This window comes from Bufo gargarizans, chromosome 6 (assembly GCF_014858855.1).
Source record: "Bufo gargarizans isolate SCDJY-AF-19 chromosome 6, ASM1485885v1, whole genome shotgun sequence".
NCBI classification, from domain to species: Eukaryota; Metazoa; Chordata; class Amphibia; order Anura; family Bufonidae; genus Bufo; species Bufo gargarizans.
In genome coordinates, this window is record NC_058085.1 from 198,480,302 (window position 1) to 198,506,287 (window position 25,986).

Consider the following 25,986-nt stretch of genomic DNA (forward strand, 5'->3'; position numbering starts at 1 on the left):
GGGTTCGTCCCTTCTTTCCAGTATGGGGGACCACACCTGGAAAGTGTTGGCCAGGGACGATCCGGGCGCCTCCAGTTCCCGAGGTACTCCAGCCTGCTCTTTCCTGGTCCGAAAAGATCAGGGCCTTGAGGACTACCTCATAGAACTGGAGGAATGTCCCTGTGCTGCCAGCGCTTCGGGATAGTACAAAAGAGTTGTACATGGCAACCTGTACCAAGTAGACCGCAACTTTTTTGTACCATGCCCGGGTTTTGCGCATGGCGTTATATGGCTTGAGGACTTGATCAGAGAGATCAACTCCTCCCATATACCGATTGTAGTCGACGATACAATCGGGCTTGAGGACCGTTGCGTGGTACCTCGCACAGAGACTGGGGTGGTGCTGTTACCGTGGATTGTGGACAGCATAAGGACATCCCTCTTGTCCTTATACCTGACCAGCAACAGGTTTCCACTGGTAAGTGCACGGGTCTCACCCCTGGGGATAGGTACCTGGAGGGGGTAGGCAGGAAGGCCGCGTTGAATTTTCCGCACAGTCCCACAAGCGAACGTGGATCTGGCGGCAAGGGACCTGAACAAGGGAATGCTGGTATAAAAGTTATTCACGTACAAGTGGTAACCGTTATCCAGCAGAGGGTACATAATGTCCCACACGAGTTTCCCACTAACACCCAGAGTGGGGGGACATTCTGGGGGTTGAATACGGGAATCTCACCCCCTCGTACACACGAAATTTGTAAGTGTACCCTGAGGTACTCTCACAAATTTTGTATAGCTTCACGCCATACCTCGCCCACTTTATGGGAATATATTGGCGGAAACTGAGTCTCCCCTTGAACGCAACGAGAGACTCATCAACCGCGACCTCCCTTCCAGGTAAAGTGATCGATGACCGGCCGTATCTTATACAGCCGGTCATAGGCAGGATCACCTCGGGCTGGACATGCTGCATTATCGGAATAATGCAGACATTTCCGGATGGCCTCAAACCGGGGACGTGTCATGACCATACTGTACAGTGGGGTCTGGTATAGGATGTCACCACTCCAGTATTGCCTGACACTGGGTTTTTGGACTAGACCCATATGCAGCACGAGGCCCCAAAATGTCCTCATCTCGGCTGCACTGACCGGCGTCCAGCCACCGGGTCTAGCCAAAAATGAGCCTGGGTTTTGAGCGACGAACTGTTGGGCGTACAGATTCGTCTGCTCCATCATCAGATTCACCAGTGGGTTAGTGAAAAAAATAAATAAAAAAATAGTCAATTTCAGTAAACCCCACTGTGGGAATCTGGATTCCAGGATTGCCAGCAAAATCCGGAATCTCAGGCTCAAAGTCCACTGGGGGACACCAGCTAAGTTCATCGGCAGGGGGATCCGGTGAACTTATTTGGTGGGCCGGGAAACCAGTACGAACCCCAGGGCGGCTTGTTCTAGGGTGGGCCACAGGATCGCTAGCATGTGGGGCCCCTGGCTCTGCCTGGCGGCGTCTCCGCCGCCTTGGTGGCTCATCGTCATCCAATGATGATGAGGAGGATGCGGATGAAAAAAGGAATGTGGGGTCATCCTCATCCTCACTGGGGCTCTCAGAGTCAGAGGCAATCTGGGCGTATGCCTCCTCGGCCGAGAACATCCGGCGGGCCATGGGTGTGTATGTGTGCGTGTGTGGAAAACTTTGTGGTGGTGGGGGGCTGGTAGGGGGAAGCAAGTGGCAGGGGGGGGCTAGGGTCTGATAGATGGATCAAAGAAAGTTTGGAAAAAAAGTGCTTTTTTTTTTTCCTAACTAACTTTTCCCTTCTTTCCCTGCCAAACAGTGCCTCTCCTTCACTGACCCTAACCTACCTGGGTGGCGATGGGTGCAGGAGGGTGATGGATGGCTATTTGGGGGGACTCAGGAGCTGGTGCTGGACGATGCTGCCGGGTGCTCGTGCAGAACAGGAAGAGGAGGGGAGAGAGGAGCGCAGGAAGTTTGAATCTCGCGCCTCTCTCCCCTGCACCAATCAGCACCCTGGACAGCAGTGTTCAGCACCAGGGCCAGCACCGCCTCTCCAAATCTTCGCACTGCGATTGGTGGGGTGTAATCACGCCTCCGATCGCAGTCTTTTTCCGGTTCATCGGGTCACAGGACACCCGAATGGACCGGAAACGCAGAAAACCCGCAGGTCTGAATTGACCTGCAGTTTTCTGCGATCGCCGATACGGCGACCCCCCCCCCTGCGTTGTTACGGGATGCCGGCTGAATGATTTCGATTAACCCCCGCGGCGCCGGAATCCCGATTTAAAGTTAGGACGTACCGGTACGCCCAGAGTCCTTAAGTACTCGGGAAATAGGGCATACCGGTACGCCCTGCGTCCTGAAGGGGTTAAGCGAGCGAGACTATAATGATAAACTAGTCACTAGTGAACCCTAAACTACCTAGGTAAAGTTAATGTTCAGCAGCATATCCCAAAGAAGAAAAAGCGTCCGATTTCTCAGCTGTAAGCCATCTTTCCCAGATCTCAAATTTTTCAGGCTTGTGTGCAGTAAGCCATCTTTTCTTTTCAAAATGATAGACTTTGAAAAACTCGGAGAACCATTCGGAGAAGCATTCATTCAATGTCGGTGGATCTTTTTGGAGCCATCTTCTTGGAACAAGTATCTTAGCCACGTTTAGGATATAATTACATACAGTCATGTGAAAAAATTAGGACACCCTTTGAAAGCATGTGGTTTTTTGTAACATTTTTAATAAAAGGTTATTTCATCTCCGTTTCAACAATACAGAGAGATTAAAGTAATCCGACTAAACAAAGAAAACTGAAGAAAAGTCTTTTCAAGATCTTCTGTAAATGTCATTCTACAAAAATGCCTATTCTAACTGAGGAAAAAGATAGGACACCCTTGCCCCTAATAGCGAGTGTTACCTCCTTTGGCTGAAATAACTGCAGTGAGACGGTTCTTGTAGCCATCTACCAGTCTTCGACATCGGTCTGAGGAAATTTTACCCCACTCCTCAATGCAGAACTTTTTCAGCTGTGAGATGTTTGAGGGGTTTCTTGCACGTACAGCCCTTTTCAAGTCACCCCACAGCATCTCAATGGGATTCAAATCTGGACTTTGACTTGGCCATTCCAGGACTCTCCATTTCTTCTTTTTCAGCCAATCTTTGGTTGATTTACTAGTATGTTTTGGGTCATTGTCATGTTGCATGGTCCAGTTCCGCTTCAGCTTTAATTTTCTAACTGATGGTCTCACATGTTCTTCAAGCACCTTCTGATACACAGTAGAATTCATCGTGGATTCTATGATGGTGAGCTGACCAGGTCCTGCTGCAGCAAAGCAGCCCCAAACCATGACACTTCCACCTCCATGCTTCACAGTTGGTATGAGGTTCTTTTCTTGGAATGCTGTGTTTGGTTTACGCCAAACATGTCCTCTGCTGTTGTGTCCAAATAATTCAATTTTGGACTCATCTGTCCAAAGAACATTATTCCAGAAGTCCTGGTCTTTGTCAACTTTATCTCTGGCAAATGTCAGTCTGGCCTCGATGTTTCTCTTGGAAAGCAAAGGTTTCCTCCTTGCACACCTCCCATGCAAGTTAAACTTGTACAGTCTCTTTCTGATTGTAGAGGCATGTACTTCTACATCAACAGTAGCCAGAGCCTGCTGTAGTTCTCGAGATGACACTTTAGGGTTTTTGGAGACCTCTTTTAGCATCTTGCGGTCTGCTCTTGGGGTGAACTTGCTGGGGCGACCAGTCCTGGGCATGTTGGCAGTTGTTTTGAAAGCCCTCCACTTGTAGACTATCTTCCGGACAGTGGAATGGCTGATTTCAAAATCTTTTGAGATCTTTTTAAATCCCTTCCCAGACTCATAGGCTGCTACAATCTTTTTTCTGAAGTCCTCCGACAGCTATTTTGCTCTCACCATGGTGCTCACTCTCACTTCAACAGTCAGGAGCACACCAAACTAAATGTCTGAGGTTTAAATAGGGCAAGCCTCATTCAACATGCAGAGTAACGATCTACTAATTATGTGCACCTGGTGTGATATACCTGTGTGAGATCTGAGCCAATTTAAGAGGGAATACATGTGAGGGTGTCCTATCTTTTTCCTCAGTTAGAATAGGCATTTTTGTAGAATGACATTTACAGAAGATCTTGAAAAGACTTTTCTTCAGTTTTCTTTGTTTAGTTGGATTACTTTAATCTCTCTGTATTGTTGAAACGGAGATGAAATAACCTTTTATTAAAAATGTTACAAAAAACCACATGCTTTCAAAGGGTGTCCTAATTTTTTCACATGACTGTAGGTCTGACTTCACATCTTGTCGGTGCGTGTTGTATAAATTAAATAGTACCAAATTCACAGACAGAGTAATATCTGTATCACCATAAAACCGGTGACAGGTTCCCTTTGAATATCATCTGCCCCTGATAAAGGACAACTTCAAGCTATGAGCTGAAACATTGAGACTAGTGTTTCAAATTCGACATGCAAGGTTCAGGTTATCTAAGAATTCAGTTATGGTTTCCGCTACCATGGACCATAAGTTATAGGAATTCTTAGATAACCCAAACCTAAACCTTTAAATTTTTGTGAGAGCGCTGCTATTTTTTTTTTTATTCTTACATTGTCCTGGATGTGTTGCTGGATCCATTGGCCTACACCTCCATATTTATATTTGGCCTGCTGTGCTGCCATTGTGTGTGTGTGTATATATGGTTATTCCTGCAGTACATAAATCTTTTGCTAGAGGTAGTTGTGCAATGTGTGTGTGTGTAAAGGAAGGCTCTATAACTGAGCCAAAACGTCGCACTGCCTAATGGGTGAATACATTTCTTTTTTAATTTTATTTTCCGGAGTGCTGCCTGTTTTCCGAATATTTATTTATATATATATATATATATATATATATATATATACAGTACAGACAAAAAGTTTGGACACACCTTCTCATTCAAAGAGTTTTCTTTATTTTCATGACTATGAAAACTGTAGATTCACACTGAAGGCATCAAAACTATAAATGTGGAATTATATACATAACAAAAATGTGTGAAACAACTGAAAATGTGTCATATTCTAGGTTCTTCAAAGTAGCCACCTTTTGCTTTGATTACTGCTTTGCACACTCTTGGCATTCTCTTGATGAGCTTCAAGAGGTAGTCACCTGAAATGGTTTTCATTTCACAGGTGTGCCCTGTCAGGTTTAATAAGTAGGATTTCTTGCCTTATAAATGGGGTTGGGACCATCAGTTGCGTTGTGGAGAAGTCAGGTGGATACACAGCTGATAGTCCTACTGAATAGACTGTTAGAATTTGTATTATGGCAAGAAAAAAGCTGCTAAGTAAAGAAAAACGAGTGGCCATCATTACTTTAAGAAATGTCAGTCAGTCAGTCCGAAAAATTGGGAAAACTTTGAAAGTGTCCCCAAGTGCAGTCACAAAAACCATCAAGCGCTACAAAGAAACTGGCTCACATGCGGACCGCCCCAGGAAAGGAAGACCAAGAGTCACCTCTGCTGCAGAGGATAAGTTCATCCGAGTCACCAGCCTCAGAAATCGCAGGTTAACGGCAGCTCAGATTAGAGACCAGGTCAATGCTACACAGAGTTCTAGCAGAAGACACATCTCTAGAACAACTGTTAAGAGGAGACTGTGTGAATAAGGCCTTCATGGTAGAATATCTGCTAGGAAACCACTGCTAAGGACAGGCAACAGCAGAAAAGACTTGTTTAGGCTAAAGAACACAAGGAATGGACATTAGACCAGTGGAAATTTGTGCTTTGGTCTGATGAGTCCAAATTTGAGATCTTTGGTTCCAACCACTGTGTCTTTGTGCAACGCAGAAAAGATGAACGGATGGACTCTACATGCCTGGTTCCCACCGTGAAGCATGGAGGAGGAGGTGTGATGGTGTGGGGGTGCTTTGCTGGTGACACTGTTGGGATTTATTCAAAATTGAAGGCATACTGAACCAGCATGGCTACCACAGCATCTTGCAGCGGCATGCTATTCCATCCGGTTTGCGTTTAGTTGGACCATCATTTCTTTTTCAACAGGACAATGACCGCAAACACACCTCCAGGCTGTGTAAGGGCTATTTGACCATGAAGGAGAGTGATGGGGTGCTGCGCTGGATGACTTGGCTTCCACAGTCACCGGACCTGAACCCAATCGAGATGGTTTGGGGTGAGCTGAACCGCAGAGTTAAGGCAAAAGGGCCAACAAGTGCTAAGCATCTCTGGGAACTCCTTCAAGACTGTTGGAAGACCATTTCAGGTGACTACCTCTTGAAGCTCATCAAGAGAATGCCAAGAGTGTGCAAAGCAGTAATCAAAGCAAAAGGTGGCTACTTTTAAGAACCTAGAATATGACATATTTTCAGTTGTTTCACACTTTTTTGTTATGAATATAATTCCACATGTGTTAATTCATAGTTTTGATGCCTTCAGTGTGAATCTACAATTTTCATAGACATGAAAATAAAGAAAACTCTTTGAATGAGAAGGTGTGTCCAAACTTTTGGTCTGTACTGTATATCATATAGAGTGGATATAAAAAGTCTACACACTCCTGTTAAAATGTCATGTAAAAAAGTTTGACAAAGAAATTATTTCAGAACTTTTTCCACCTTTAATGTGACCTATAAACTGTACCACTCAATTGAAAAACAAACTGAAATCTTTTAGGTAGAGGGAAGAAAAAATATAAAAATAAAATATGGTTGCATAATACTTTGTTGAAGCACCTTTTGATTTTATTACAGCACTTAGTCTTTTTGGGTATGAGTCTATCAGCATGGCACATTTTGACTTAGCAAGATTTGCCCACTCTTCTTTGCAAAAACACTCCAAATCTGTCAGATTGCGAGGGCATCTCCTGTGCACAGCCCTCTTCAGATCACCCCACAGATGTTTTATCTGATTCAGGTCTGGGCTCTGGCTGGGCCATTCCAAAACTTTAATCTTCTTCTGGTGAAGCCATTCCTTGTTGATATGAATGTATGCTTTGGGTTGTTGTCATGCTGAAAGATGAAGTTCCTCTTCATGTTCAGCTTTCTAGCAGAAGCCTGAAGGTTTTATGCCAATATTGTCTGGTATTTGGAACTGTTCCCTCTAGCTTAATTAAGGCCCCAGTTCCAGCTGAAGAAAAACAGCCCCAAAGCATAATGCTGCCACGACCATGCTTCACTGTGGGTATGGTGTTCTTTTGGTGATGTGCAGTGTTGTTTTTGCGCCAAACATATATTTTGGAATTATGGCCAAAAAGTTCAACCTTGGTTTCATCAGACTATAACACCTTTTCCCCACATGCTTTTGGGAGACTTCAGATGTGTTTTTGCAAAACGTAATTTGGCTTAGATGTTTTTCTTCATAAGAAAAGGCTTTCGTCTTGCCACTCTACCCAATAGCCCAGACATATGAAGGATATGGGAGATTGTTGTCACATGTACCACACAGCCAGTACTTGCCAGATATTCCTGCAGCTCCTTTAATGTTGCTGTAGGCCTCTTGGTAGCCTCCCAGACCAGTTTTCTCCTCGTCTTTTCATCAATTTTGAAAGGAACATCCAGTTCTTGGTAACGTCACTGTTGTGCCATATTTTCTCCGCTTGATAATGACTGTCTTCACTGTGTTCCATGGTATATCTAATGCCTTGGAAATTTTTTTGTACCTTTCTCCTGACTGATGCCTTTTAACAATGAGATCCCTGTGATGCTTTGGAAGCTCTCTGTGGACCATGGCTTTTGCTGTGGGATGCGACTAAGAAAATTTCAGGAAAGACCAACTAGAGCAGCTGAACTTTATTTGGGGTTAATCAGAGGCACTTTAAATGATGGCAGGTGTATGCTGACTCCTATTTAACATGATTTTGAATGTGGTTGCTTAATTCTGAACACAGCTACATCCCCAGTTATAAGAGGGTATGCAACCACATTATTTTAGTTTTTTTAGTTGTCTTCCCTCCACCTAAAAGATTTTAGTTTGTTTTTCAATTGAGTGGTACAGTTTATAGGTCACATTAAAGGTGGAAAAAGTTCTGAAATAATTTATCTTTGTCTCATTTTTTACAGCACAGAAACCTGACATTTTAACAGGAGTGTGTAGACTTTTTATATACACTGTATATATTACGCATTTGTGAGGCAAGGTGACCCAAAAATGGTTTTGGCACAGTGTTTATTTTTTGTTTTTTACAATGTCCACCTAACAGGGTAGATCATGTGATATTTTTTATAGAGCAGGTCGTTACGGACACGGCAATACCTAATATGTGCATTTTAAAAATTTTATTTTACACAATAAAAGCATTTTTTCCGCTCCCCACGACAGGATCTTAGAGAGATGGCTCCGCCCCAGGACAGGAAACCTGCAGCATAAAAAGATGGAGCCACTCTCCCACTGAGGTTTCCTGTCCTGGTGTGGGAATCCTGCAGTTCGGTTTATCCTGACCTGGAAGCCCCGGTAGTTACTGGAGGGTCAGTGACAACAGTTTTTCTTACCTGCCTTAAGATTCCTCTCCCATAGGTGTGGGGTTGAACTAATAGGCGAGAACGGCGACGGTTGGGAGTCCGCAAAAGGCAGAAGGTGTCGGTTCCTCAAGTGAGGAGGACCGCACCACCGTGGAGAGTGTGGCCAGAAGGCCCCAGCACAGCGCAGACCAGCCAGGACACCACTGGACGCAGGCGCACAGTAATGGCATCATCCAGGAAATCCATGAGTTCCACGGCCGTGCACTTCCGGTCAGATGACCAGAAGTTCGGCATTCCCGGCATCTTTAAAAAGTTAGCAGCTATGGCAGCGATCCGGACGTGTGAGTCTTCTGCGGCTGCATTCAGGGTGTCGGAGTGAAGTCCGGTGATAGACAGCAGAAGGTCTGTCTCAGTGGTGTCCGTGGCGTGGTGGGTCTGCAGGATACAGTGGATCTCTCAGGTGAGAGGGGCACTCTGGTGGCACATGGTAACTGTTTGTATGCAGGGTTACCTACTATTATGGAAGAGGAAAGGAGGTCTGAAGGCGCAGACATTGAGATCCTGCCACCGGTATTGTGATTCTAATGTTTGGTCCTTAAAGGGTTAAGGCTGTTTCCTTAGATATGGGTATGTTTCCTTTTCTTACACTGTGCCTAAAAAAGTGGTGGCCAAGAAAAAGAATAAGGAATGCCCTATCTGCAAATGTTTGCTGACATCTTTATATGCTAAGAAGCTCTGTCAGCAGTGCATTGAAAAAACTGTGGCGGAAGAGACTCTAGGTATTCTGAGGGATTTGAAGTCTCTTATGTCCAAAGTTAAAGTGTCCCTGATAGCCGGTAGAAAAAGGAGAAGAGCGGTGAGGCAGGAGTCGGATGTGGAGTCAGAAGACAGCGAGTCTCATTCTGTGGATGGGGACTCTGATGATTCCTCCTCTTCAGAGGATGAAGCGAGAGAAAGGAAGTTACTATTCCCAGCGGAAGATACAGACAAATTACTAAACGTTATTCGATCTACCCTGGAGTTAGAGGACACCAGGGAGCATAGATCAGTGGTGGATTCCGTATTTGAGGGCCTTAGGGAAAGGAAGCGTAGATGTTTCCCAGTTCATAAATCTATTTTAGCGGTAATAGAGAAAGAATGGAAAAAGCCAGATAAGAAGCCATTTATTTCAGACCTTTAAACGGAAGTACCCCTTTGAGGAAGAAGCATCTACATCCTGGGATAAAGCCCCAAGACTAGATGTAGCTATTTCAAAATTTGCTAAGAGATCCTCCTTGCCTTTTGAGGATATGGGTTTTTTAAGAGACCCTTTAGACAAAAGAATAGATTCTTCACTTAAAAATACTTGGGAGTCTTCTGCTGCTGCATTCAGGCCTAGTATAGCTGCCACAGTAGCTGCAAGGTCAATGTCTCTATGGCTGGATAGACTGGAGGGACAGATCAGGGACAGATGTCCTAGGGAGCAGTTGTTAGCATCCATACCCACTTTCCAAAAGGCCGCAGACTTTATTGCGGATGCCTCAGTGGATGTGGTGAGACTAGAGGCCAGAGCCGCATCCCTTTCTAATTCTGCACGCCGGGCCTTGTGGCTTAAAAATTGGAAAGGAGGAGATATGCTTTCGAAACTGAGGCTATGTGGCATTCCCTGTGATGTACAATTTCTTTTAAGGTCAGAACTAGACTCTTTGCTTGAAAAAAGTAATATAAACGGCCCTTTCGGAACCCGTCCAGATTTCAGAGTAAAAAGCAGACAGGAGACAGAGAGCAGGGAGCAAGGCTTAGCTCTGGGAATAAGTGTTTTTTTGTTCAGATCAGCCTCCGCCTGTGCAGAGAAACAGGGAAAGCAATGATGCCATGATCCCAGTAGGGGGAAGATTAAAGTTCTTCCTACTTGCTTGGGAGAAGATTGCAGGAAAATGGCTGGTGGGACTTCTGCAGGAAGGGCTAAAATTGGAATTCATGAAATATCCCACAGAAAGATTTATGATCTCGAGATCTTCTCTCGCACTAATGCAAGAAATAAAAAAATTAACAAACAAAAAGGTGTTGATTCCTATCCCAGAGTTAGAGCTAGGGAGAGGTTTCTATTCTACTCTGTTCCTAGTGAAGAAACCAGATGGTTCATACCAGATGATCATAAATCTAAAGCACCTGAACAAGTTTCTGAGGGCCTCTCTATGGCGCCTCAGATCTTTATCAAGGTAGTGACGGAGATTGCTTCATTCATTAGAAAGGAGAATATCACGTTCATACCTTACCTGGACTATTTTCTGGTGGTGGCTGTAACGGACCGTTTCAGCAGACAAGGGGTTAAGATCCGTTTAGGCGATATGCCCCTTTTCTGAGAGACAGGCACAGCTATTGCAGAACACCAACCTCCCGAACTGGATACAACATAGCACTCCAAACTGGAACCTCGCGGATAGCTGTCAGCAGACGAACAGGAAAAGCATTCAGTCAGCTTACACTCCTGGCAATCAGTCTCTAACAGCATACAGGGAATGCCCCCAATGACGAGACAAGGCTCCGTGTTGAGGGTCAAGCAGTGCTCTGACTGTACTTCAGATACAGACTCTTTTATTCATAAAAAACAAACATAGTACTGCCCACAGGGTTTTGAAATCCAACCAATCAGTAATTCACAACACACACAATGTAAATACAGCAACCAATCATTCCCACCCCCTAGAGGACCAGAAGGGAGACTGCGACACAGGACAGATACAACATATCCCCACAATGCATCATGGTTTCCTCCTCTCTGTCCCGGAGACGACCGAAGACAATCCAATTATCTCTCAGGACAAAAGGGAGATCGCCAATACACATGTGGAGACAACAAGACAGACATCACCATTTAAACACACAATGGGACAATAGAAACACACCCACACAAAATCCTCCCCTCTGCCGATGATGACCATTGAACACAATGACGAATATAATTATCAAAGGCAGAGAAATACAGTTTTATGCCAGTTACACTGAAAATATACAAGTTATACAGTTTCAAACTACTGAATGATGTCTCTGTGCACCAAATACAGGCAAGATAGCACCGTGTGGAAAAGTCAGAACAGTGTCTGTGAGCTAAAATGGCCGCTATCTATTGTTCTCACCATGTGCTTCATCCAAGCAAGTAAGGCAAATGATGCAATCCAGGGACAGAGGGCTCCGTCCCAAGTGCCTTAAGACCCAATAACTTAAGGGACCATAATCCTGAGGCAAGAGGCTTTTAAACAGTCCTCTCCAAAACCCAGTGGCGAGGTTGGTTTCGCCACAGTGGCCCAGTCTCGGGAGACGTGTCAGGGCGCTGAATCGGGTGATGGATGTACTGCAGTCCCTAGGATGGTTATTGAACTTCCAGAAGTCCAGGATGCAGCCATCAACAAGTCAGGTTTTCTTGGGTCTGGTACTGGATTCCAGACAGGGATTCACAGTGGAGAAAGTTGCCGGGGTTCAGGAGGCAGTTCAGAGGGTTCAGTCAGGAGAGGCCTTGTCCATAAAGAAAGCTATGTCCCTTTTGGGAGTTCTGGCATCCTGTATGCCAGCAGTCTAGTGGGCTCAGAGGCACTCTCGGCGACTAAAAGGAGAGATCCTGGCCACCACGAAATGGGCAGGGACTTCTCTGGAGTCGATTAGAAAGCTATCAGATCCAATGCTTTCATCCCTGAACTGATGGAAGGAAGCAGAGAATTTGACTCAGGGAGTTCCCTGGTCCTTTCCAGAACCAGTAGTAGTAACTACAGACGCCAGCCCCTGGGGATGGGGGGCTCATGTGGAGGATCATATTTTTCAGGGAGAATGGTCCCAGGGTCAGAGACATTTTTCTTCAAATCAGAAAGAGCTACGGGCGGTCTTATTAGCTTTGAGAGCAGCTCTACCAATGATCCAGAACAGGCATGTTAGAGTAATGTCCGACAATCGGGCGGTCGTCTCGTACCTCAATTATCAGGGGGGAACCAGGTCAGATTCCTTACGGAGGGAAATGGAATGGATTTTCGAAGAAATAGAAGGGAGAGTTCTACATCTTTCAGCCATTCACATAAGAGGAGTTGAGATTCTTAAGCAGATTTCTTGAGTCGCCACAGGTTACGTCAGGGGGAATGGTCTCTGAATCCAGAGGTATTTTCCCAGATAGTGGCTTTATGGGGTCTTCCATCAGTAGACATGTTCGCCACAAGGGAAAACAGGAAGGTCAAAAAGTTATTTTCCCTCGGGTAAAAGGGAGTACCCGTCTGGAGTGGATGCCTTCCTCCAGAGATGGGACTTCCCTCTATTTTATATGCCTTTCCCCCTCTACAGTTAATTCCACTAGTAATAAGGAAGATCAGGTATGAGGAAGCGAGAGTGATTCTAATAGCGCCCTTCTGGCCGAAGAGGGCATGGTTTTCTCTTTTGAGAGCCATGTCCCTTTTGGACCCATGGATTCTGCCAGGGATCCCAAACCTGTTGTCGCAGGGTCCAGTATTCCACCCGGAGGTAGAGCCTCTACACCTTTTGGCGTGGAATTTGAAAGGTCATTTTTAGCCAGTCAGGGATTTTCAAAGGAAGTTGTTTCCACTCTGATGAAAAGTAGGAAAGAGGTGACTGACGTTATCTATGCACGAGTCTGGAGAAAGTTCCTATCCTTTATAGGCGTAGATAGAGTTTCTTGGCCGTTAGAATTCTCAGTTGTACAGGTGTTAGAATTCCTCCAGAGAGGGTTGTCCCTAGGGTTAGCAAAGAGTACATTGAAGGTGCAGGTGTCAGCATTGTCAGTCTTAGGGAGAAGGAGTTTAGCCATGGACCCATGGGTGGTTAGGTTTTTTAAGGCAGTTGACAGGGTGATGCTGGTGAAGGGCACCAGATTTCCTGCCTAGGATCTTAACTTAGTATTGAATGGCTTAACCAAACATCCTTTTGAGCCACTAGATTCTTGCTCAGCTAAATTGCTTACCCTTAAGCTGGTTTTGTTAGTAGCCTTAACGTCAGACAGGAGGGTTAGTGAGATTCAAGCCCGCTCCATTAACCCCTCTTTTATGACTGTCCGAGAAGATAGGTTAGTGCTGAGACCAGATCTCGGTTTTATGCCGAAAGTCCCTTCTAGGTCAAATAGGGCTCAGGAGGTAGTTCTTCCAGCTTTCTTTTCAGAACCGAAGGATGACAGAGAGAAGGAGCTGCATTCCCTCTATGTCAAGAGGTGTATTTTGCAGTATCTGGAAGTAACTAAAGATTGGAGAAAATCTTCTGCCTTATTTGTACTATTCGGTGGGGTTAGGAAAGGTAATACGGCCTCTAAGGCATCTATTGTCCGCTGGATCAGAGAAGCTATAACCCTGGTGTATTCAGTATCTGGTGTTTCTCCTCCTGTTTCTGTGAGGGCACACTCCACAAGGGCGGTGTCTACTTACTGGGCAGAAAGGGCCAGCGTATCCATAGAACAGATTTGTCGGGCAGCTACCTGGTCTTCTCTGTCCACTTTCTATAAGCACTATAGGCTTCAGCTTGATTCTATTTCTGACCTACTCTTTGGCACAAAGGTCTTGGGCACTGTCACCCACCCTGAGGATGATCTCTGAAATCTCTCTAAGGTGCTGTCGTCGGGGAGGGCAAAAATTATGATTACACTTACCGGTAATCGGATTTTCCTGACCTCACGACAGCACCTCTTTATTCCATCCCTTTTGGTGTGGGGTTGTGTGTTCACAGGTGTCGCAGAAAAAAAAATATGTATATATGTATATATATATATGTATAAGATTTAAACTAACGTAAGGGGGAGTCCCTCTCATGCTCTGGAAACTCACTGAGGTGGGAGAGCGGCTCCACCTTTTTATGCTGCAGGTTTTTCTACAACTTAAAATGTTTGTACGGGGGGTGCTGTTTCCGAAATGGGGTCCCTTCTTGGGGGGTTTCATTTCTGGGGACCTCTGGAATTTTTTTTAATGCAACATGGCAGCTAAAATCCATGTCTGCAAAAACCATAATGTGCACTTTGCCTGTAGAGGCCTGCTGTGCGCCAAAACATCAGGCTACGAGCACATATGGGGTGTTTGCAAAATGGGGAGAAAATTGGGAACATATACTGGGGTGCATTTTCACCCCTTGTGAAAGTGAAGGGGTCTGCTAGTAATTTCGAATTTTTACAAATGTGTGCTTTGAAATACTCTCTCTAGTATTTCTGCCTTCTGTGAGACAACTGTTTGGTAAAAAGTACCCTTTCCACCACTTAAAATGTTCGTACGGGGGTGCTGTTTCCGAAATAGGGTCACTTCTTGGGGTTTTTCATTTCTGGGGACCTCAGGAAATTATTTAAATGCAACATGGCAGCTAAAATCCATGTCTGCCAATTCATTTTTTATTTTCACAGCCAAGCGTTTCCTAATTCTGTTAAATGCCTGATGGGTCAAAATGCTCACTACACACCTTGAAATATTCCTTGAGGGGTGTAGTTTCCAGAATGGGGTAACTTTTTGGGGGTTTCCACTCTAGGGGTACCTCAGGATGTGTTTAATTGCAAGATGGGGCTTGTGAATTATTCCAGTGAAATCTGCCTTCCAGAAGCCATTTGGTGCTCCTTTCCTTCTGACCCCTGTGGTACGCCCATATAGCAGTATACAAGCACATATGGGGTATTGCTGTAATCAGGAGAAAATGGGCAATACATTAGGGGGTACATTTTCTCTAGTTCCCCCTTTTGTAATTGAAAAATTTGGGCCTAAACTCCATTTTTATGGGGAAAAAAATATTTTTAATTTTCACAGCCAATTCCATGATTTACCTTTGAGGACAAAGTTATCTCTACACATCTGGAAATATTCCTTGAGGGGTGTAGTTTCCAGAATGGGGTCACTGTTTGGGGGTTTCCACTCTAGGAGGACCTCAGGGTGTCTTTATATGCAGCATAGCTCACAAAAGCAAATCCTGAAAAATCTGCCCTCAAAAAGCCCTATGGCGCTACTTCCCTTTTGGACCCTGACATGCACCGATACATCATTTTTTGAGCGGATATTGGGTATTGGCGTATTCAGGGGGAAATTGGTAACAAAATGTGGGGTGCATTTTGTCCTGTTACTTCTTGTGAAAGTGAAAAATGTGGGTGTAAAGCAACTTTTTCTGCAAAAAATTAAAATTGTTCATTTCCACAGCAAGCGTTTCCTAATTCTGTGAAAAGCCCGATGGCTAAAAGTGCTCACTATATACCTTGAGTGGTGTAGTTTCCAGAATGGGGTAAATTTTTGGGGGTTTCCATTGTAGGACCACCTCAGGGTGTCTTCATATGCTACATAGCTTCCAATTACCATTTCAGCTAAATCCGCTCTCCAAAAGCCATATGGTGCACCTTCCACTCTGAAGCCTGCTGTGCGCCCATACTTCGGTTTTTAAGCACACAGTTTCTGTAAACTCCAGAATCAGGGTAATAGATTTTAAGTTCTGTTTGGATGTTAACCCTTAATTTATTGAAGAAAAAATAGATTACAATGTAAAATCTGCCAAAAAAAGTGACATTTTGAAATTTCATTCCCATTTTCCTTTAATTCTCGTGAGGCACCTAAAGGGTTAACAAAGTTTGTAAAATCAGCTTTGAATAGCTTAAGGGGTGTAGTTTCTAAAATGTGGTGATTTATTGGTGGTTTCTAATATGTAAACCCCAGAAAGTGACTTCATAACTGAACTTGTCATGAAAAAATTGGGGTTTGGAAATGTTCTTAAAAATGTTAAGATTTGCTTCTAAACTTCTAAGCATTCTTAAGTCCCCAAAAAATAAAATGTCATTTTGAAACTGATTTAAACATGAAGTAGACATATGTGGAATGCAAAGTAATTATTATTTTTGAAGGTATTACTATCTATTATAAAAGAAGAGAAATTGAAATTTGGAAATTTACTAATACCGGAGGGCATAGCAGGAGAATGGAGAGGCGCCCAGGGATAATAGTAAGTGCAGTGAGATCCCCGGGCGCCGCTCTACATGTCTGTATTCTTAGTTCACAGTGTCATAATCGGTGAAAGGTCCTCTTAAATACTCTTTTACCATATGGCTTAAATGCTGAGTTTGAACTGTTTGGTTTCCTATAGGTGGGCGCCTCTTGCAGATGATTAACTGGGTAGTTTTTATACTCTGGCCAGTTTTTCCTCTGCAATGGGCCCCCATCTACTTCTCAATCATCATCTCGCCTATAGAAGAACCCCTCCTGCAATAGCCATACTATATGTTCGCTTATTTAACATTATGTCTACTATATTTGACTGTATAATAATGTATTTAAAAGCAATGCTGGGTACTCTCTATTTTATGCATACTGCATGTAACTTATTTTTTTATAGATTTTTATCGAATTTTATGAAAAACGCACTAAAACCGCACTGGAACCGCAGCGACACCGATGCGTTTTTTAGTTCATAGGATTTTGGATTGACAGGACAATAAATGTATGGAAGGATTTTAGTTTTAAAGATTGCTATGAACCTGATTCTGACATTTTTGGAAAATGAACTTTATAAAAGTATTAATTAACAATATATTTTTCGATGCCTTTTTATTGTTGAAACATAATCGCACACATGCGATTAAGTACGTCAGTAGGATAATTATTTGCTCAGGTATACGCAAAATCGATATATACAGATTTTTTATACAGACTTTTTGGACTACTTAAGATTCGGACGATTTACTCCATGACCAGGTTTTCTAATAAACTATGACCCCTATAAAGGAGGGGCCTCAATAGGAGGGACACTAACCACTGATGAAGGGGTCAATTTTCTAAACCCCGAAACGCGTTTGGTACGAACCCCCACTATTGGATTACAGACACATACTTTCGATCGATTTAGGAGGAGCAGGATTTATTATTCTGAAGATCTGATAACGCCAGCCGCATGAGGTCTCTGCTGTACAAAGGAAACCTGCACTTCCAGCGAACCTACGTGGACTTCCGGTAGTGGTGTGGGATCTTCTGAAGACTAACAGCCCTTGTGACCGGAGCACCGATACACACAGGAGGCGCATTGAGTCGAGGGTAGGCGATTCCATTGAAGCCCTCCGGGTAAGATCGATGTGTCTGCAACAGTAAGCGATCGCTCTTCGAAATATACAGCGGGGCGCCGCTGTTTCAGTTTAGGAGCGGGACGCCGCTCTGAATATAACTAGCGCTGACTTGCACTTTAGATTGGAGCCCAGTTGATACAATTAATAACTGGAAATTAACTGTGTATACCTAGAGCATCTTATATATTTTTGGTGCTAGACACCAGCCCAACTTTGATTCCATTGATGGACTAACTTTTTTTTTTTTATTCCTATTTTTATCTTTTGCCACCAATTTCATCTGTATTGGTGTTTTAGTATGCCTTAATACCATCATTAATGCTGCTACTATTCAATCAGCTGTGAATAATTATATTTTAGTTATATTATCAATAAATATTACATTTACCATTAGCCACTGTTCTCATTGTTATTGAGAGTGCCCCACTGTTATCCACTATTATATTCTCTTCTTTCAGATTGGGTGATATCTGTTAGTGGGTGCACCTCACGTTGTTCCCTAGTCACTCTTGTGCGTCATATCACTGTTATTCGTGTAATAAATGATGTTACAGATTTTTGCAACATATCGCCGTTGTTCGACACACACGGTGCAACGTCTTATAAAAGGGGCATCACATTTGAGACACCAGATTCGCCCTATGACGTACAACAGATGAACCTAGGGCAGACGTACGATGACCAACAAGCACAAGCACCTCATGCTTGTTCTTGCATTTGTTGGGACGAGAATACAAACGACGCGTTGGGTTCTCTCTCAATATGCAATGACAAAATGTTACACGTAGCCAGGTATTTAGAATGTTGCTTTAAAGACTCTTTCTCTTTAGCGTTTAACTGACCCAACAAAATTACTGCGCTGAAAATACACGCTACGCACTGCAAATACGGTAGACAATTGATTACTCACCTTGAACAAAAACATCTGTGAGCGTTAGAGCTAGAAAGCTAAAACGGGCTATAAAAATGTACTTTGCGCTTAAATGCTCTAAAATAGTTAGATTAAAAAGACGATGCCTGCGTAACAAGACTGTTGCAATGGCTTGTCTGAAGGCTGAACAAACACCACAGCAGCCTCAGGTATCGCAAGCAGCGCGATTTCGTCAGATTGCGAGCAGCGACTCACAATCTGACGAAATGGCCGGTAACACAGTCATCACAGACGAACCCCCTGAACCCCACAATATTATAAACGTTTATGTAGAACGTGTATTGCATCAACAGCGCGACTTAGAGAATTTTAACAGTACCATGTACACAGAACATTTTAGATTTGCTAACCTTGAAGCCATTCGTTCATTTGTCGACACTCTTGATGCTATACACGCGGCTATACAATCTTTGCTAGATAGAGTTTTACAAGTCGCCGGGCTGGGTGATTATATCCATCTGCGCTTAGACGCTGGCGATTTGTTTCACGCCGTTTTTTCAAATAGATATTCTAGAGATGAATTTAGCGCTGAAACATTTTTGAACAATATCGCTAATGCTTTACAGAGCAACGCGGAGTGCATAGCCGGTAATTCACTTAAACTAGTTGTCATCATTGTCCGGGACCGTCGCGGTGGTGCCCGAAGGCGTTTGGGAGGCGTAGCGTATAGTTGTATTATTGAGCGCAAAAAACAACATTTATACGACTTTAACAATTACGATAATAAAGTTTGTCTGGCCGCTAGTTTTTACGCTATTTTGAGGGGGCCGCTTTCAGCGACGCCATGTTGTTAGCAAAAGCCCAACAACTGCATCGCGATTTACAAAAACCCGAAGGGTGTTTGGTATCTTTTAGCGAAATTGTTGAGTTTTTAAAATATTTAAACATAACAATTAAAGTTTTGTATCAAAATAGGGGCCAGTGGCGTTATTATCATGCAGGCAACACCGCTAAAGAAAAGATGGTTTATACACTATACTGCATCATGAAAATCATTATTACGGCATTAAAAATCAAAAAGCTTTTATCGGAGCCAAATATTTATGTGCCCAGTGCTGCTCTGTATACAACAATAAACACCAACACGGCTGTACACAGTTTTTCAAAGCGCGTCAGCGCCGGATGAATTGCGTTGATCAGGACGATAATGTACGGTGCCCGATATGCATGGTGCTTTGTCGTTCAGGGACGTGCTTTGAAACGCATAGAAACCTATCACTTAGTGATAACGTGTTTTGTAAGAAAAATGCAGCGTCTGAGGCAGGCTGGTTGTCAAATTTGATGACCAGTCTGTTACATGCAGCCTTACAACCCCAAACAAGCGACTGACAAGTACATCTTTTACGACTTTGAGTGCAGGCAAGAAACAGGCACACATATACCCAATTACATTTACGCGACTAATTCCTGGAAATTTTGCGGTAAATCCTGTATGCGCAATTTTGTACGCTTTTTTATCGACGGAAAGTTTTCCGGCTACACGTTCATAGAGCATAATGCCGGTCATTACGACGCTTATTTTTTATACAGGAGCTGATCAACGAAAAATTTAAAATTGACATTATAAACCAAGGCGAACGGTTAATGTGCGTTACCCTGACTACTTTAAAAATTAGATTCATAGATTCATTGAATTTCATACCGATGAAGCTCAGTAAGATGCCCAAAGCTATGGGTTTTCAGGCGCCAAGGGTTACTTCCCGCATTTTTTCAATATGGAAGAAAATCAAAATTACATAGGCGTCGTACGGCTGCGATTACATGATGCCCGGTGAGAAAGAAGAATTCATGGTGTGGTACGAAGAACATAAAAATGACACCTTTAATTTTCAGGAAGACCTAAGAGCTTACTGTAAGCAGGATGTTGAGGTCTTGAGAAGGGCTTGTGAATGTTACAGGGACACAATTATGGCCATGGTTGAAAAAAAGTGATGCAATACTTTAAACATGAAAAGAAACACAGAACAGTCACTGAATGTATCGACCCATATCAACTTATCACGTTGGCGTCAGTATGTATGGCTATGTATCGGTTTAAATTTCTTCCCGAAAATACCATAGTGATTGTCCCTGCAGATATTTACCACAAAACCCTGAAACGATTCTCAACACCCGCTATACAGTGGCTCATGTACGTTGAACACACTGAGGGTATTTTCATACAACACGCATTAAAGGGCAGTGATTAAAAGGTTGGTAAATACTTTTTGGATGGCTATGCGATTGTTTATAGTAAACAAACCGTTTTTGAATTCCAGGGTTGTTTTTATCACGGCTGCCCCGGCTGCCCCATGAACACGATTGCAATGATCTTACCAAATCATCCGTCGGGCAGTTGTTCCAATCTTTCCTAGTCAGGAAAAGCCAACTACAGAGGCAGGTATTTACGGTCCGTGTTCTGTGGGAGCACGAGTGGAACGAAATGACCGCGAGTGATGAGGGGGTCAAAAACTTTCTGATTAAAATGAAATTCCCAACACCTTTGGACCCTCATGACTCGCTTTACGGAGGTCGCACTAACGCCATTAAACTTTATCACAAGGTACATCCCGGTGAGACTGTGCATTATTACGATTCCACGAGTCTGTATCCTTTTGTTAATAAAACTAAGACGTACCCCGTAGGACACCCAGAAATCATTTATGAACATTTTGGGTATGTCAAAAAATACTTTTGCATTGCCAAAGTTAAAGTATACCCGCCCAGAGATTTATTTTTTCCGGTCCGTAAAACTAAATAAAAAACTAATGTTTCCGCTATCCTACACATGCGCCCTGAATTGCCAGAAAGACATTTACGAACATACTGACAAAGAACGCTCCCTGACCGGTACATGGTGCACTATAGAACTAATTTTAGCCATTGAAAAAGGTTACAGGATCGCCGAGATCTATGAGATCGGGCATTTCCTGAACACAACAGACGAGCTGTTTGCGCCGTACATCAATCTACACCTCAGAGATAAACAGGAGGCTTCAGGCTATTCCAGCTGGTGTAAAACTGATTCAGAAAAAACTATGTACAAAGATGCATTTTTAAAAAAAAAGAAGGTGTTCACTTGTGCCCTGATAAAATAGCAGTAAATCCTGCAAAAAGGCAAATTTCAAAACTCTTCCTAAACTCTTTGTAGGGGAAGTTTGGGCAGCTTTCTAACTTTCCACGTACCAGTATAGTCACGGACCCTGACGAGCTTTTCAAATTAGCTTTTGTACCGTATTAAGACCACTCTGAGGTTAATTTCATCGATGAAGAGACGGCCGTGGTCAATTGGTGCTATGTAAAAGAACGTTATACAATCTTCTAGACAGACTGCAAGAACGTTGTCTTTACCACAACACAGACTCCGTCATATTCGTAAGTAGAGACGGTGATTGGACGCCTCCCCTGGGTGATTTTCTCGGCAATCTAACTAACGAAATACCCGACGACACGTACATTACCGAGTTTGTATCCGCGGGTCCAAAGACGTACGGTTACAAACTCAACAACGGTAAAACTCCGATCCCGAGACGCAGAAAACAATAGGTATCGAGCAAAACAGAATTTTCTGAAACAGAAAACGCTTGACCGTAGAGACAAGACCGTTATGTAAAACGCAAAAATGCCTCTACACAAAGAGACGTCTGACTGATGACTTTACAACGCTACCTTTCGACTATTAAACATGGCAGCTTAATTTCAACACCCTTTTTCATGTATTTTAGCAGGCCCCTCAAATTCCAGAAAGAGGTTTTTTGTTAAACGTTTGTTAATACAAGCGGATACGTTAATGTCGCACAAACCTGATAACGTCATTTGGTTTTACGCTTGTTGGCAGAAATTGTACAATGAACTAACCCGTTTGTTTACAAATATCAGGTTTATTGAAGGAATACCACAACATTTTACATACGCTGATCTGTTCCTGCTGGACAAGGTAAATTTGGGAGTCGTTGATGATTTTATGGAGGCAGTTTGTGAAAATCTTGAAATGCAAAATGCATTCACCAAATACGTACACCACAGAAACTTGAGCATTATGTATCTCGTTCAAAACGTTTTTTGTCAGGATAAGAAAAGCCGAACCATAAATTTAAACACTAAATACATGGTCCTTTTTAAGAATCCTCGTGATAAATTACAGATTATTGCGTTGGCGAGGAAAGTGTACCCCGGTAAAACACATTTCTTTTTAGAAGCTTTTGAAGATGCTACACAAAAGCCTTATGGCTATTTACTCATAGATTTAAGATCTGACACGCCTAAGGAACTACGACTTAGAACTGGTTTGTTCCCGCCAGATCTTCCAGCGGCTTATGTGTGCAAAAAGAAGCTCTAAATTGCACTATTTCACACCGGTTATTCACGGTAGTGTCGCTGCACCTGTAAAGATGTCGAACAGAATCCAACGTAATTGGGATCTTTTAAAAGCGCTAGTCAAAACAAATCTGAAGACCCAAAAATCAATATTGCGTAACACCAGTAATGATTTGATAGCCGCTATTGGCGAGATCGCTCTCAATATCCTTAAAGGAAAGATACCTCTTAAAGAGCGCCAAAAAATAAACTGAAAAGATGGCGTGCGGCTATAAAGAAATTAAGTGATAAAAAGTAGCCCATTTAAGGAAAGAAACGTGTTGTGAACCAGAGCGGCAGTTTTATAGGAGCGCTGCTCGGTTTTGCAATACCTTTAATCACTAGCTTGATAGCCAACACCGCCGGTGGTTCATAATGCAGCATGCTGAGAAAATGTTCCTGGTTTCCAAAAGCGATTTGGACCGGCTTAAAAAACCGTCTGTAGAAACAAATGACATTAGCGAAATACTACACAGAAATAACCTTTCAGATGATGAAAAAATTAAGAGCTACACTACCGTGTTACAGAGATACTTGATGCTCAACAAACAGTCCTGTAAAGAACTGTCAAACTTAACTCTGATTACACAGCCAAAACAACTATTGACAAATGACGCCTCAATCAACCCCGATACTAAAGAGATACTCGACAATGTTAATATACGTTATAGAAAAAATTCTGAACTTTTGTTGAATAAACTGTGGCGCTCAGGTGACAAGTTGTACTGGAACTCTAGGGGCAAATTCATTTACAAAGATCAAGCTATACCCGGTTCCAAGAGCATCGACCTGATTGGCACAGCTACGCAGAGCCACGTCGTGTCTAAAGCGCCTCACAGTTGGGATAGTTTTATGGAATTAATTTGGATCTGCGCGATGTCTAGGAACTTTTGCCAAACCCTAGCATAAATAGCCATAGTTTTTTCTACTGTTAAGGGTTGAGATCAGGGCATCAGAGAATCCCTTCTTACTTAACAAGTACCTTTCAAGTTTCAAGCCATTACCTTGACTCAGTTCTCTATCTGCACTATCTTCCCCTCCTATAACGTAATTACCCTCCTGCCCAGTCCTTAGTTTAACCCCTTTAGGACACAGCCATATTTCACCTTAACCACCGCAGCCCCCTAGCTTAAACACCCTTAATGACCAGACCACTTTTTACAATTCTGCACTACACTACTTTCACGGTTTATTGCTCGGTCATGCAACTTACCACCAAAATGAATTTTACCTCATTTTCTTCTCACTAATAGAGCTTTCATTTGGTGGTATTTCATTGCTGCTGATATTTTTACTTTTTTGTTATTAATCGAAATTTACCATTTTTTTGCAAAAAAATTACATTTTTCACTTTCAGTTGTAAAATGTTTCAAATAAAACTACATTTCTATATAAATTTTTATCTAAATTTATTATTCTACATGTATTTGATAAAAAAAATGCAATAAGTGTATATTTATTAGTTTGCGCAAAAGTTATAGCGTTTACAAACTATGGTACAAAAATGTGAATTTACGCATTTTGAAGCAGCTCTGACTTTCTGAGCACCTGACATGTTTCCTGCCCAGACAGTAGACACACCCCTCAAATGACCCTATTTCGGAAAGTAGACACCCTAAGGTATTTGCTGATGGGCATAGTGAGTTCATAGAAGTTTTTATTTTTTGTCACAAGTTAGCGGAAAATGACGAGTCTCATATTCCACTAACTTGTGACAAAAAATAAAAACTTCCATGAACTCACTATACCCATCACGAAATACCTTGGGGTGTCTTCTTTCCAAAATGGGGTCACTTGTGGTGTATTTATACTGCCTTTGCATTTTAGGGGCCCTAATGAGTGAGAAGTAGTTTGAAATCCAAATTTGTAAAAAATGCCCTGTGAAATCCTAAAGGTGCTTTTTAGAATTTGTGTCCCTTTGCCGACCTAGGCTGCAAATAAGTGTCACACATGTGGTATCGCCGTACTCAGAAGAAGTAGGGCAACGTGTTTTGGGGTGTATTTTTACATATACCCATGCTGGGTGAGAGAAATATCTCTCTAAACGTCAACTTTTCACATTTTTTTATACAAAGTTGTCATTTTTGAGATATATTTCTCTCACCCAGCATGAGTGTATGTAAAAAGACACCCCAAAACACATTGTCCAACTTCTCCTGAGTACGGCGAAACCACATGTGTGACACTTTTTTGCAGCCTAGGTGCGCAAAGGGGCACAAATTCCTTTTAGGAGGGTATTTTTAGACATTTGAATTCCAGACTTCTTCTCACGCTCTAGGGCCCCTAAAATGCCACACCCCACATGTGATGCCATTTTAGAAAGAAGACACCACAAGGTATTTCGTGATGGGCATAGTGAGTTCATGGAAGTTTTTATTTTTTGTCACAAGTTAGTGGAATATGAGACTTTATAAGAAAAAATAAATAAAAAAAATCATCATTTTCCGCTAACTTGTGACAACTTGTTCTATGAACTCACTATGCCCATCAGTGAAGACCTTAGGGTGTCTTCTTTCCAAAATGGAGTCATTTGTGGGGTGTTTGTACTGCCCTGGCATTTGAGGGTCTCCGCAATCATTACATGTATGGCCAGCATTAGGAGTTTCTGCTATTCTCCTTATATTGAGCATACAGGTAATGAGATATATTTTTTTTTCCGTTCAGCCTCTGGGCTGAAAGAAAAACTGAACAGCAAAGATTTCTTCATTCGCATTGATCAATGTGGAGGAAAAAATCTCTGCCAAAAAAAATAAAAAAAGGCGTCTGCCAGGACATAGGAGCTCCGCCCATCATCCATACCCACTTAGCTCATATGCCCTGGCAAACCCGATTTCTCCATTCACATCAATCGATGTGGATGAATAAATCATTGCCGTTTTTTTTTTTTATATACAAAGTGTTTGCCAAAGCATATGAACACCACCGCCCCCTCAGCTCATAAGCCTCGGCAAACATATCTTTTTTACTGCAGAGCAGAAATCTCGTCTTACAGCTCCGCATACACCAACTTTAGTGTAATCTGACAGCAGCGCAATGCTTCTGTCAGAATGCACATCAGTGCTGCAGCTGGTCGATCGGTTGGTCCACCTGGAAGGTAAAAAAAACTAAAGAAAAAACCAGGCCGCAACGCAATAAATTTATTAACATGAACTTTATAATAACATTTGAACAGAAAATTAACTTTTATGAACTTTGGAAACAGAACATTAACTTTTTTGCTTACCGATG